This window comes from Ambystoma mexicanum, chromosome 8 (genome assembly GCF_040938575.1).
Source record: "Ambystoma mexicanum isolate Mex_15411 chromosome 8, UKY_AmexF1_1, whole genome shotgun sequence".
Classification (NCBI taxonomy): Eukaryota; Metazoa; Chordata; class Amphibia; order Caudata; family Ambystomatidae; genus Ambystoma; species Ambystoma mexicanum.
In genome coordinates, this window is record NC_090929.1 from 896,065,856 (window position 1) to 896,080,842 (window position 14,987).

At 42.0% G+C, this 14,987-nt stretch overlaps 1 long non-coding RNA gene across 1 annotated transcript; it reads left to right on the forward strand.

Moving 5' to 3' along the window:
* Positions 1-1,019: 1,019 nt before the first annotated feature.
* On the forward strand, positions 1,020-7,788 carry LOC138472538 (uncharacterized). The gene is made up of 3 exons (XR_011268627.1): positions 1,020-1,166; positions 4,123-4,173; positions 7,498-7,788. It is a non-coding gene; the product is annotated as an uncharacterized lncRNA (long non-coding RNA).
* The last annotated feature ends 7,199 nt before the right edge of the window (positions 7,789-14,987 follow it).

A 14,987-nucleotide genomic window follows, 5' to 3' on the forward strand; every position in this document is an offset into this window, starting at 1 on the left:
ACTTTAACTGTAAGTTTGGAAATAGTAGGTCTTTAACCTCCAGTGCAGGTACAGTCTCTTGAAGAAAGCTGGTATTTTGAACATGCCACTGTTTTCATTTCTCTAGGTGTGTCACTCACAGCATTTGTTGTGCTGTTATTTTTTTAGGTAAAACTTACTTTCCATCATTGGAATGGACTGCAAATATGAACAGAAACAAAACAGGCCTGGTGTTATCAAAAGGCAATTTATGGCAGCTAGCAGCTCTCTGGGCAATGACTAACAGAGTTGCACCTGGTGTTTCAATTTTGCCCCTAGAGTCTGTGAAACGCCCACGATGTAAAATGGGTGTCAAAAGAAACTTGGCATTTGGCAGCATAAATCCATAAAGCAGCCTGAAAACAAATAAATAATGTATTCACCATTAACATTTCCTCATGCACCCATTTGTCTCATAGGAGGAGATCCGGTTTATTGGTTACTTCATAATGTGGGAACACAGATACTTGATTTCTGAGCAAAATCACCTAGCAAAACAAATGTGTGTTTTGTGACCTCAGGGGTACACCTTCATCGCATGTGCCTCATTTCCCATATCCCATCAAAATTGTAAACTCTTAAAAATAGTTAAAAATCATTTGTAAATCCCCATATACAAGGTGGATATATATTTTTCATGATTGCCAGAATCCTCAAGGGATGTATTTGGTGCTGCTTGAGTTGTTCCTGGAAACTGTACACTCATCTCTGTGGGGAAAGGTTGCAACTGACAGGTTCCACATGGTGTGGCACTGTTGCCCAATGCAGGAAGTGGCTGCTGAGGTAGGAACGTTGCATCAGATGAGAAACTCAACACCCTGCCTTGGGGGTAGAGGATAAGAAAGCAATTAGGGCTGAGCTGTTCCTTGAAATATCTTAATGTTTTGGGATTTTGAAATTCTCGTTGAGATCATACTCAAAGTATGTTGAACAACTTGCTGCGGGGGTGGGGGGTGGTAGTCATCTCACGTATATATATGTCCCAGGCTCAGACAAGAAGGCAACGCTCAGAGGGACTCTTCCATTATTTCACATCTTCATTTTCGGGCAACCGGTGCTAGAGACGACCATGTCAGCCAAGGGAGGATGCAAGGAACATCAGCAGCCCCACTGCCAAGAGCCCCAGGTCCAGGGCAAGTGCCAAGAACGTAAGTAACAATATTATCAACAATGTCGACAGAGTAAAATCGCTCTTTGCACTTAAATGATTGCTATTTACAACGCAGCCCATGTGTGCCCACTTTATCGACTTTTCAAGGATGAAGGGCTAAGTGGGTGTTGCATGTATTCAAACGTGTGATATACAGGTTACAAAGAGCTCTTTGCAGTGAGTGTTCAACCCACTGATCTATCTCACTGATTATCTTACTTATTGACTTATTGTTCATGTGGTCCAACAATATGATTTGTTCTGATGAGTAAACATATTATATTTCCTCAATGAAAAATAGTCCATGTTCACTTTGATCTTTTGTGTACATGAACTCTTCACAGTGCTATTCTAATGCAACCCCTATCATAGCATTTCACCCAGCTTTTACAGTTATCACCATATATAATAGTGGGCCTCATCACGAGTCTGGCGGTAACCCTTAAATGCGGCGGTAGCGCTATTACTGCCGCATTTAAGGGTCCGCCAGATCATAGCTTTGGCAGATTTCCCCCCAGCTCTGAGCTGGGGGGAAATCTGGAGCAAAATTGCTTATTTTTGGCGCGATTACCGCCGGCGGGAAATCCACCTGTGGTAATAGTGTGAATTTTCCCCATTGGGCCCAATGGGGAATGAGGAATTCCTGAATGGGCCCAATGGGGAATGGGCAATAACCCTTCTGCCAAACTCGTGATCCAGCACTAATAGCGCCGGGGGGTTTGGCGGTAGGGCTATTAGCGCTAGGGCGGTAGGGCTATTACCTCTGAGCTGGGGGGAAAAGCGCAAACTTTCCAGGAATTCCCGAATGGGCCCAATGGGGAATGGGCAATAACCCTTCCGCCCAATGTCTAAATCCTGATTAACTATACTTACTTATACAGCATAACACACTATTAGATTTGGCAGATCGGCACAACACCCCAGATGGCCAGAATACTTTAACACAAAAAAGACTTTAGTATGTCAGAGGGGAGTAGATTACCTCTGTGGTAGTATGGCCCATTTACCTCAGTCCAACACAGCACAATTGCATACATGATAAATACAATACATTGGGCCTCATCACGAGATTGGCGGTAACCCTTAAATGTGGCGGTAGTGCTATTACCGCCGCATTTAAGGGTCCACCAGATCATGGCTTTGGCGGATTTCCCCCCAGCTCTGAGCTGGGGGAAATCCGCGGAAAAATTGCCGATTTTCGGTGCGATTACCACCGGCGGGAAATCCGCCGGCGGTAATAGTGCAAACTTTCCAGGAATTCCCGAATGAGTCCAATGGGGAATGGGCAATAACCCTTCCGCCAAACCCGTGATCCAGTGCTAATAGCGCTGGCGGGTTTGGCGGTAGGGCTATTACCGCCGGCACTAATAGCGTCGGCGTTACCGCCCAACTCGTGATGAGGCCAATGGAGACAAATGCCCAGCAGGGGGAACTGACAATTCTTTGTGATTAAAAACAGCAGTGGTCCCAACTCTTTTGCAAAGTTATGCATTTATTTATTTTTGTTCCATTGACACAAATATATCTAAAGTACAAGTCAGTAAAAATTAACATGAGCCACTACTTAGTATTGCACTACCCCGCCCCCCTGCGCTTTCCCTTTCCCCCCTCCACTGCACTTGCGAGATCTTAATGTCACCTGCCCTAGTAAGATTGTTGTATCTGTCTTCCCTCTGTTCACCCTCCCTTGCCTCGTTGCGCTTTGAAACACTAGTGTATAGGCGCGTTATAAATGCCATATCATATCACATCATACTTTGCAGCATAGTTGGAGAATTTTACAAAGAGTGCTCGTGCAGGGACTCGACAACACATTTTTTGAGTGCAAACGAACAGTAAAGGGAAGTATGCAAAAAACTATGTCCAAATGTCTTTCAACGTGTATATGCCAAACCCAATGTTTGCTTCTTGGTGCTAGAGCAATGGTCTGCAACCTCCAGCTCGCCAGCTTCAGCCCTAGCCAGATTAGTCAATGGTGAGTGATCATGGGAGTCATAGCCCAACATATCTGGGGAGCCAAAGGGCGCAGACCCATGCTCTAGAGACTGCAAAAGGGAAACACAGCTTCTTTATTGTATTAGGGTGCAAGGACTTTGGTCCAAAGAGGGGTGCACAAGGCTATTAAGGACCCTCTATCAGGTCCCATAACTCAAGGCCTGGTCATAAGGGAAAGCCACGGATTAATTGTGTGTAGAAGGCTGTGCAAGAAGTGAAAACCCTATCAAATTTGCATTGACTTTGTGGGCTTATTAGTGCCAACCAATACACAGGCTCCCAAATGAAGTGGAGGTTAGTGCATTTGGATTGGCTTGAGTAAATCACCAAGTGTTAATGCGCCCCACCTAGGGAGTTGTTTCTTAAATAATAATAGTATTGTTTTCTAATATAGCACTACTTGCAGATCCCTCCAACCTCTACACTCTGTAATAACAGGTGATATAATTTCTCCATTTTTAATGGTACTTGGTTAATTGACCCTGGAAGGATGAAAGGCTAAGTCTTGCTTGCATTTTCATCCTCATTAAGTGCAGGCCGCACTCATGTCAAAGATCAACATTTTACTCATGAGCTGTCCACCCTTAGAATCTAATCTGAACATCATTTCAGTTGTGGGCTGTGACCAATGCCATGACCATCCAAAAGGATGCCTTCTGTTTGCCCACCTACGAGCCTTGTGGTGGGAACTTCAGACTTCTTCTCTGTACTTCTTGGATTACACAGTTGCATGCACCCTTCCTCACACCATGATGCCCTTGCCCTGTGGGTGAAAGCAGACTGCCCACCTGCACTAAGAGTAATATTCAGCCACCACTGATGGTCCATCTTGTTTTGTGATTGTCCGCCTATTGCTGTTAAAAATGTTTCCAGTATATGTGATATTTTAGGAACACCTTGATTTCCAAGCAGATGTGTCGGTGCCAATTATTTTAACCTTAATAATCTGCTTTTTTTAGCCTGTAAACCGGTGCAGCAGTGCCAGGACCAGACTCCTCAATGTATCCCAGGTGAGAGATTAAATCAGCAAAACAATCTCCTGTTCTCACCCCCTCTGCCCTCTCATCACTGAATGGACTGTGGTGCATATCCAAGGCATACTCAGCACCTGCCATCCTACCCCCAATCGCAGACCCATCTCCACCCATAAAAACTAGAACGGCAGACACGCTGTGTAAATCATCCTGGCTGGAACTTAAGCAATACAATGCCCCTCGTGTGTTTATCCTAGATCCTTCCACACTTAAACATAACATCACATCAAATGAGAACCCACCAAGCTTATGGTAACGACTCAAAGGAAATTCTTGAGCAGGTTATGTTCCTACACACAGTGTGACTTCATTGCAGGAGAGTGCAGCATTGCATCGGCCTCTTGGGTCTCTGGTGGTGTGGCGATGGAAGGAGGCTGACTAAAGGGGGAGGCTAAGGAAGAGACCGGGATCCTAGGTATTTTTCTTTTCATCCCAGGATGTCTATGCATTCCACTTACGGGTCTTATCCGCCACATGTATTGCTGGTCAATACAGTCATATGGAAAATGGGCACTGAGTGGCCACACACAACATAACACTGTTGCATGGCCCTATCAGCAGCGGGGTCCATTTCCACGAAGGGCTCAGAATGACATAGTCACTCAGACCCTTAGGTGAACTATATCCCCATTGTTGATATTTACTCATCTACAAGTGTATATATGCTATAAAACCCAACCACCACCTCTTCTCACTTGTCCTTTCTGCTTACCATGCTCGGTAGCTCTATGCTGACCAAACACACCCTTTAAGAGAGATAGAGAGATGTGTTTTTTACAATAGAAAACTATTAGCAACCTGTGAGTCCAATAATATGGCTTCATGCAGCATAATGTATATCCTGTGCATGCTGCTACCAGCCCACGTTAGCGAATAACTTACTGAGATTATATTTGCAGAAATGAATGGAACATGGCTTCCAACAAATTACTGTTACTATGTAAATTACGAGAAATATTTCAGCCACCTGTAGATAAATATGCATATTGTGTTGCTTACCTATGAAATAACAGACTGCTATGCCGGCTCCTCTCAGCTGCCCCTTTCTGTCCACCTGTTTGAAAATGTTAGTTGATATCTCTTCTTTTGTAAGATGTGTATATTCATGCATGAGCAGGGATCCAACCAACATCACAGCACGCTGTGACCTGCAGAAACAAATACACTCAAACAAAACCATCTGTGACCCAGTGAAAATATAACATCTCATAATCTTATAAAAAAAAGAAATATAGTTGAGAATAGAAACTCTTTATTGTTTGAAAAGGGACTTCTTGATGTTCACGTATCTGCCTGCCACCCACGGGTCTCTTCAGCGGGCATGCACTCACTCAACCAGCAAAAGGCTGAACTTTACATTTAATATCATTTCCTTTCTTTCATTTCACACTAACTAACCTTGCTCTAAGCAAGCCTTCTCAGCCCTGGAAGCACCTGGAGATAACATCCCCTGCCAAAGATCAAAAAGGGGGCCATGTAGTAGGGAAGCCTATGTCTCAATCCCAGAATTTCAGGAAGTAGTGTTTTCACAATTACACTATACTGGCCTTCCTCCTGGAAACATACTGCAAGGTATGATCATTGCATTGAGTGGAGGGGCCATCATGTTCCACAGCATGCAAATACCTGCATATCTATGTCCTGGCATTTTTAGAACTGTCTCCTTTTACCGGTGAAAATAAACCGCAAATATTACGAGATTGGAGTTAAAAAAGCTTATGAAGCCGTGAAACCTAAACAACACCAAACATCTAGAACAGCATTTTAAGGCGTTCCACTCTAGTACAGACCTGAAACTCTGGATGTTAAAAAAGTGCTTAAAAGGCTTGGTGGAAATGTCCACTCTGGCAGAAAATTACCCTAAAAAAGGGCATTCTTTGTGTTCACAGCATCAGGAAAATAGGCTCAACTTCTGGCTCCTAAATTGTGGTATTCAAGACCTTTTGATGTGCAGTCTTCTTCTACTATTTATTTATTTAAAACACGTCCAAAACAGTATTTGTCTCTCTGACCCAAGAATGCTCTGCTGGATTTTCCCTTTTTCAAGCATTGCTGTACTTATTGGTGTTAGCTTCATTTGCTCTTCCATTTATATTGTACTGTTGTTCATGTTTGAAAAGTGCATTGGATAAAGGTGTTCTATAAGTACTGTGCATAAATAAATAAATGCCAATGAGGTAAATAAGATATAAGGCGCTAAATCTCTTACTAGAACAGAACAGGCGAATGTCACAGAAACCCATGTTTTTAGTAACTGCTCTGTGGAACCTTTCAATATCTTCTTTAAATTGAGAAATGTTCCAACCTTTCTTCATGCACACAATTGTAATCAGAAAACGTAATTTCCTATTGAAAACACCATTTACATACATGTATCCACTTGCTGCAACACAGTAAACCATTCGAGAGTGTGGCAATGGACTGAAGGAGTGTGTGGGTTTTGACATCAGTGAAGTGTGTGTGCATATACCTAAAAAGACAGTGCAGTGTGCTGCCCAATTTGGAAAGCAAAACCCTTCATGGTCTCACATACTACAGCAATGGATCAAATAATTGATGAATTTTCTGTGTGCCCACGCAAACTACTGACATCTTAAACACTGAACACAGTATTTTTACTAATGTATTTTGAGCATTGAAATATTTTGATTTCCCCAACAAAGTGTGTTCCATTTTGTTCTATTGTGATCTGTGCACGGAAATGTTATGTTATTTGATATTTATACTGTGCCCATCACCACCATAGTGATCTTACAGCACCTGACCTTGTTCTAGAGGAGGCATATTATGACCTTGCCAGCTTGTTACCAGACCATGGTCCTTCGATATGAAATGAGGAGGGTTGAGGGGAAGGGAAGCTGATAGGACATGGGGATTAGCCAGTAGGCAAATGATTCACAAGATGAGGAGGAGAGATCATGTTTGTGGCAGCTGGGATGCGTGTTTCTGAACTGTGTGATTAGCTATTGGCAGGCTTTAGAGAAAATGCCAGGCAAGTGCAGCTCGCTTTAATAACAAGGCTTAACTGTGATGGCAGTATCTAGACCAGACAGTTCTTGGTGCGAGATATGATTGGTTTGTGATTGAGTGATGGACTGAGATGTGCTCAAGCAGAAAGCAAAATCAGATTTAGTAAAATGAATCAGTGATGAGAATTAATGTTGAAGTGGGTCTGGATCAAGAAACTGCATTTATAATTGCAAAGACATAAGATCATACTTTTGCTTCCTCGGTACATCTATATCTCCCAGCTGCCAACAACTCTTTGCTAACACTATTCTTCTCATTCTTGCCACATAGAGCCATGCCCACCTCCATGTCAAGACCAGCAGTCGGTAAAAGGTGCTAAGAAGTGTTAATTGCACTTGGGAAGGACCAGTTCTCTTGCATTCTGCCTCAGGAAGAAGAATCCACAATTCTACAAGTTGTGAAGAAAACCAGAAAAGTTCTTCATTATTAAATATTGCATTTCTTATTTCAGAAGAGATAAAACCTGATGACTGGGGTCCCCTCTGTAATACAGGGGCACTGCTGCATTAGATATGAACCTGTTGTCTTACCTATAATAAATGCACCCTGAAATCTAAAGAACCTGGTGTCTGTCACTCTGCTTCATTCCTAGCAATAGCTGCAAAACTGAGGAAATGATTGGAAAAGACTCAGTGGGGCCTGTGAGGTCCCCCCTTATCTCTATAGATAAGCAAGATGTGGTAAAAGACTATCATCAAAAATATCATGAAATATGTCTACAAATAAAAAACTCTCCCCCCGCAGCGAGAGTGCTGTAGCAAAGATGCACATGCCAAGTGTAGAACACACAACCTGAGATGTCTAATAATTATAATATTTAATAATAGGACCAATTTTAATGATAGAAACTATACTATTAACATCAATAATAATGATGAATATGATTCGGTTTATCAGTATTAATACCATTATTCCTGTTGCAAAGGTATTTGATAGATTGTTTGCAAGGTTATGGGGTTTTGACCAAAAACACATACATAAGCAAATATGATTACACAGGAGACAAAGAAGAGTATGTAGAGGGAGGTCTCAATACACACACACACACACCTCTATGCACAGTGTGTAGTCAATATATACAATCCATAGGTGGCGGTGCAGAGTGTACAGGGGGAGACAAAGGCTGGGACACAAGCCCCTAGTCGGGAAGGGAGTTGGAGTTTGAGGGCACATATGAATGCACAGATGCTGGTTATACTGTTTATTTCTAGGTTAGGGTGTACCAGCGGTAGTGGGGTGAAGAAAATGTAGAAGAAAAAGTCAGTAGATGCACAGGGTGGGCAAGAGACAGAGATAATGAGAAGGGTGCTAGAGTCTAGAGCAAGATTAGTGACATATCACAAAATGCAGGTAGCCAAATAAGAGAGGTAAGACCATGAACTGATTTAAAGAGAAGGAGACGTTTGAAGAGGGACAATTGTTGCACAGTGACCCATAAAGCATGAAAGTGGGAGGAGTGGGAGGTTGGTGGCAGCTGAGCATTGTATGTTGTGCATAGTGTTCGTTGCAAAGCTTAGAATTTCGTTGAGGAGGGTAAAATAGTAGAGAGGGAGGCCCATAAGGGGGCACAACAGTATGCACTGTGACTGAGTACTAGGGTGGAGGATGAGAGGACAGATTTTGTAGAGGTTACGCTGGTTGAGTCTGGCTGCATTAGCGAAAGAGGTGAAACATTGCTTGAGTTTAAGGTCACTGTCAAAGAGGAGCCCCAACGTGTGAGCACTGCGAGCAGTGAAGGAAGAGAGGTTAAAAGGAGGTTTGAGGAATTCAAATGGGTGAGAGTAAGAGGGAAGGGGCATTTGGGGCATATGGGTTTAAAAGTTCAATTCTTGGAGGAGTTAAGCGTGAGGCTGCATAGGGCCATCAATTGACGGATGGCTGGATGACAATTGGAGATCCTTGAAGAGGAGTTAGAGATGAAGGAAGCTAAGCAGAACAAGAATCTGCATATCATTAGCAAATAGGTGGTACAAGGATTTGAAGGAAGAGTGACAAGGCGAAGAAGGTAAAGAGTAGCGGCACAGGGACAAAGCCGTGTGGTGCTCACAATATGGGAGGTGTTGAAATGGATATCTCCCTGTTTCAAGAGATGGACTAACATTGCTAAGAGTGGCTGGATGCCAACCACATGAGATGAGTGAAGGGTCCTAGATTCTGAGGATCGAAAGGGTAAGGAGAGAGGATTGGTAAACAGTGTTGAAGGCTGCCGAAAGGTCAGGAAGAATACGGTTTGATGTAGGTTTGAAGGTGTGGGCAGTATTGAGAAAGTTCTAGTAGTGGGTCAATGCAATATCTGTGGAGTGACAGCAATGGAGTCCAGACTGAACAGGGTCAGAACATCTAAGTGTCTGGAGATCTGTTGAAGAACATGTACTTCAGGAATTTAGAATATTGGGGGAGAAGAGAGACACACTGATCAATGGCAGGTTGTTTAATCACTCAAGGGCTTCTTGAGGATGACTTTAATTATGGATTTTTAAGCAGGCTGGGAAGATCCTAGTTGAGAAGGAGTGTTTGCAAAGGGCAGACAGATGGGAGAAGGATAGGGGTGCAAGGTCTTTGACAATCTGTGAATCAAAAGGATCTACAGGAGTATATGACATGTTTACTGAATGGAAAATGTGAGGCAATTCAGTATGAAAGGTTGGTGATATGGAACCAATGGGGCATGGAATAGAAATTGAAGGGTGAAGCTGGGGACAAGGGGGAGTAGTAAGTGTGTCATGAATCTTTGATTGCTTAAAGGAGGAATAAAGGGAAATAGCTTCACTGAGAAGGAAACAATAGATAGATTAAGGGCAGTTAGGGCATGTGAGATGTACAGCAGGGAATATTTTGAGGGGATGCGAGTGGACATTAGAGATTGGATTAGAAGTGTAGTGCAAGCATTGAGTGCTTCATTGTAGCAGAGCAGGAGTCGAAGGGAGCAGGATTTACACCTTCACCACAGTTTTTAGGGGGTGATTCATGGGGTGAAGCAGTTCTGGGTCATGGACTGGATGGAGTAATTGTACATTGAGGGTAGTATTGTTCAAAGGGAGACCTAAGAGTCAAGTAGAATTGATGGAAGCCCTGGTCAATGGTGCTAGGGTTAGAAGAGAGCATATAACATCCATCAGATAGAGCACGAGCGAGTCATGTTAAACTCGAGTGTAGGTATTTAAGGGGTAGGAGGAAACGAAAAGGGAATCCAGTGTGAAAAAAGATGTTGACAATGGTCAGAAAATGAGGTGTCAATAGTGAAGTTTTATGAGGGAAGGAAGGATCTAGGAAAGATTATGTCAATGGAATTGCCTTGAAAATTGGTTGGCAAATTATGGGAGTATGCCAGTGAGTAGTCAGAGAGGATAAAGTCCAATTCCGGTTGTGGGTACTTTGATGGGTACTTTGAGGAATCTGTGAAGTCATAACTGATACCCCGGCAAAGATCTCCTCATCACATAGGCCATGGTACGGCGGCCGCTACCTAATCCTGACCCTGGGGCTGGTATTATGAGGGATGATTACATAGGAGGAGATGTCTGTTCCGGAGAGTTGGTGACCCCATCAGGAGAGACACAGTATTCTTCCCTTACTAGAGAAAAAGACCTCATAAATTCTAAGTCTTTGATGGATTGTTTTCACCATGAAAATCCCTCTCATTGTCAAAGCCAGAAAACCGTTCCTGAAAAACAGTCTAGCCAATATGCCATTCATACCCTCACACACATAACACAAACCTATTGTAGCATAAATGATGAGAAAAGAAGTTATATATATAACAAGGGGTTTATTAGTATATTTAAGTATTATGAATATATATTAAAAGGGGATATAAAATGAGTCTCTGAAGGGAGATGCTTCAGTCACTTCAACCGTCTCTTCAGTGTCCTCCTCACCCTACCACATTCTCCTTCCTGAATCCCTGTAGGTTCCACCCAGTGTAGCAGCAGATGTTACCATGCTACACATCCCTCTTCTTTCGAGACAAGTCTTTACTCTCCATAGTCCGTTAAGTACTTCGGTCTTTGGTATTTTCTCCCAAACCTTGACACCGACGTTTGTATCAAAGTTGGTGCATATATAGAATTTACTGGTAAGAAAACTTCTTGGTTCCCTCTACTTTCACCAACATCAATTTTGTCCATACTCTCACCATTAGCTTTACCATTCATTCCCATAACTCTTCCATTGTTCCATACCCTTCCATCACTTGTTCTTACAGCATGTTTAAACACTTCAATAACTTGGATTGGATTAGACCACTTAATGCCTTTCACTCTCAAAGCTTCCGGAAGCTTTACTCTCACAAAACAACCTACTTCCAGTGTCTCGTTACACCTAAATCTTTTCTTGTCTTGCTATGCTTTATTCCTATTTTGTCTCTGTCTAATTAAATCTACAGCATTACTGGTTATTACTCCCATATTTAGCACTTCAGTCATCCATCCAGGACATAACTTAGTGGTTGCTTTTCTACCTCTGCTCAATTCAAATGGTGATATACCTGTATAACTGTGCGGAGTAAACCTGTGTGCCATAATGACATTTCTAACTGCTTCTTTCCAGCTCATTCTATTGGCCCATGCCCATCTAATGGCATCTTTGAGAATCCTGCTATATCTTTCTACTACACCATTAGTCTGTGGGTGATAAACCACACTAGTTACATGTTTAATTGATTTCTTTTTCAAATAGTCTCCCATCTCTCTGGACACAAATTGGGGACCATTGTCTGATAAAATAACTCCAGGATATCCTTCCCGACCACATACCACTTCCATGAAATTGATAATAATTTTAGTTGTGACACTCGGCATCATTTTCACTTCTGCCCACCTTGTTAATATATCAATCATTACCACACAAAATGACTTCCTTCACTCCATACCGGACCCATTATATCAATCCCTACTTTCTTCCATGGTCTACTTGGTACATCAGTCATAACCATGGGGTACTCATTACTCACACAACTCTTGTCAGACTTATTACAAAGGATACAGTCTCTTATGCTCCTCTCGATTTCTGCATCACATCCCGGCCACCAGTATGTATTCCTTATTCTACTCTTGGTTTTGGAAATGCCTTGGTGGCCTTCATGTCCCAGTTCAATTATTTTCTTCCTGACGTCTTCTGCTGGAATTAGTCTGTCTCCTCTAAGTAAATATCCATCTTGTACACTCAACTCATCTCTGACACTCCATAATCCTTGTACTTCTGCCTCTTTGATTTTATTGATATGAACATGTTTACTGTTGATATTTTCCATCATAAACTTTATTTGTATGTCTTTTTTCATGCCTTCCAACCATTCTTCTTTGGCAATAGCTGTGTCCTGCAAAATACATATCATTTCTTGTTGACTTTCTTCACCTTCACTCTCACCTTCCTCTTGAACATTCGTAAGCCTAGATAAACAGTCTGCAGCATAATTCCTTACTCCTGGAATATATTTAACCACTACATTGAATTCTGGCATTCTATGAACTCATCTCCTTATTCTTGCTGACACTTTATCCAGTCCTTTATTCATGAATAGTTCTACAAGTGGTTTGTGATCCGTGTGTATCTCAAATTGTGTTCCCCACAAAAAGCTCCTGAATTTGTTTACAGCCCATACAATAGTTAAAGCCTCCTTTTCAATAGTTGCATATGACTTTTCTGCTCCTTTTAACAACCGGGAAGCAAACGCAATTATTTTCTCCTCTCCATAATGCAGCTGTGCTAACACTGCCCCTAGACCTACGTTGCTGGCGTCCGTTGTAATCATTTTACGTTGTCCTCTTACATAGTTCTTCACTGCTGTCGCAGTTGTCAAAGCATTCTTTATGTAATTGAATTCTCTTTCACAATTTTCATTCCATTCATATTTCACATTCATCTTGGTGAGAATCCCTCAGTATGGCAGTGTGATCAGAACATTTCCTAACAAATTTGGAATAATATTCAGCCATTCCTAGAAATGTTCTCAATTGTTCTTTATTGCTGGGGGTTGCCATAGTATTGATTGCAGACATCAAATCTGGTTTAGGTGCAATCCCTTTCTCTGATATAACATGCCCTAGATATTCAATTTGTTTCCTATGAATGTTAGGTAGTGGGTGTCTTTCAGGAATGATACATTTGTCCAATTCTCTAAGGTCGATACACACTCTAACTTTTCCTGAGCTCTTCCTCACTACTACCAATGGTGACACCCATTCTGCAGCATCAATTCTTTCAATTATGCCTTGCTCCTCTAGTTTCTTCAGTTCTTTTTTATTTTAACTTCTTCTCTCATGGCTATAGGCACGTTCCTCAATTTCTGTGCAACTGGTTTACAATTTTCCTTGAGTTGTATTCTGTGTGTAATACCTTTCACACAACCTATTCCTTCCTTGAACACTTCCTTCTTAATTGTCTCTGCAGTCAATTCATTTGATTCAATCACATAAATAGATTCTTCCGCACTGGCATCTAATCTAACCATAAGCCATGCCTGGTGCCTCCAGCTTAGTAAAGGTGACGCTCCCTTTTTCCATACGTACACCTTCCCATTGGCGATTCTATCCTTGAAGGCCCACTTCGCTTCAAACCATCCAATAATGTCTATTTTCACGCCACCATAAGCACTAGGATTAATATCCGATTCATTTAGCCATTTCGGACCAATCTTTTTCCATATTGCTTCCGGTAATAGCATGTATTTCGCTCCTGAATCCGTCATCATTTTTACTGGAGAGTCATTTATCATGATGATGGTCTTGGGACTTTCCAGTTCTGTATTATTTGCAGTATCGCTGACAACAAAAACATATTCTTCCTCTTCATATTCTTCTGCACCTCCAATCCAATTCATGTTTCCTTTATCTATCCTACAACATTTGGCCAGATGACCCCTTCCATTGCAGTTTTTGCAGATGATGTGGATAGCTGGACATTCAGGACTGTTAGCCCAGTGCATGGGACTGTCACACCTAAAGCACGTCCTGATCCTTCCTCTGCCTCTTTGACTCAATTGAGGCCGACGATTACTTACAAAGCACCCGCTGTTGTATCCTCCATATCCACGTCCAAATCCTCAACTTTTCACATCACTACTGTATTTGTATGTACTTTGCATCTTAGGTTCCTCTCTCCATTTCATCAAAGACCTTTGATTGTTCCCATGACTGTTACCATTATCAACTCTTGCCGTTTGAATTGCATTGATAGGATTTTCTGGTTTCAGAGTGGTACTTTTCACCCTATCCTCTAAAGTCTTTACACAATTTTCCATATGTTCAACTTCCTTAGCAATACGTAGTACTACATCCAAATCAGGGTCATCTTCAGCCCATAGTCTTTCTCTAATCTGGGCGCTATTACATTCTATTACATTCTAGCATGAATTGATCTCTGAGCCTTTCATCCAATTGCGGTCGAAACTTGAAATTCTTTGCTAGTTTCCTTAAAACGGTTATAAATTGTTCCACGCTTTCCCCACTTTCTTGCGATCTCTTACCAAATTTATATCTTTCCAGAATTGTGCTCTACTTCTGTTCGTAATGTTTATTCAATTTGGCAATGCATTTCTCATATTCATTCATATCCCCTTCATCTGGTAGATTCGGCAAGTCTTCATACTTTTCTTGTCCTGCTGGTCGCAAGCAAAGAAGTAACAGTGACTTCTTTCTTTCCACACTGTAGTTCGTTCCACAGACCACTGAAGCATAATGCTCAAATGACTTTAGCCATCTCTTCCATGGTAAGTTCGGTTCTCCAGCTTCAAGCAAAAACATGGCCGGTGGTGGAACTGT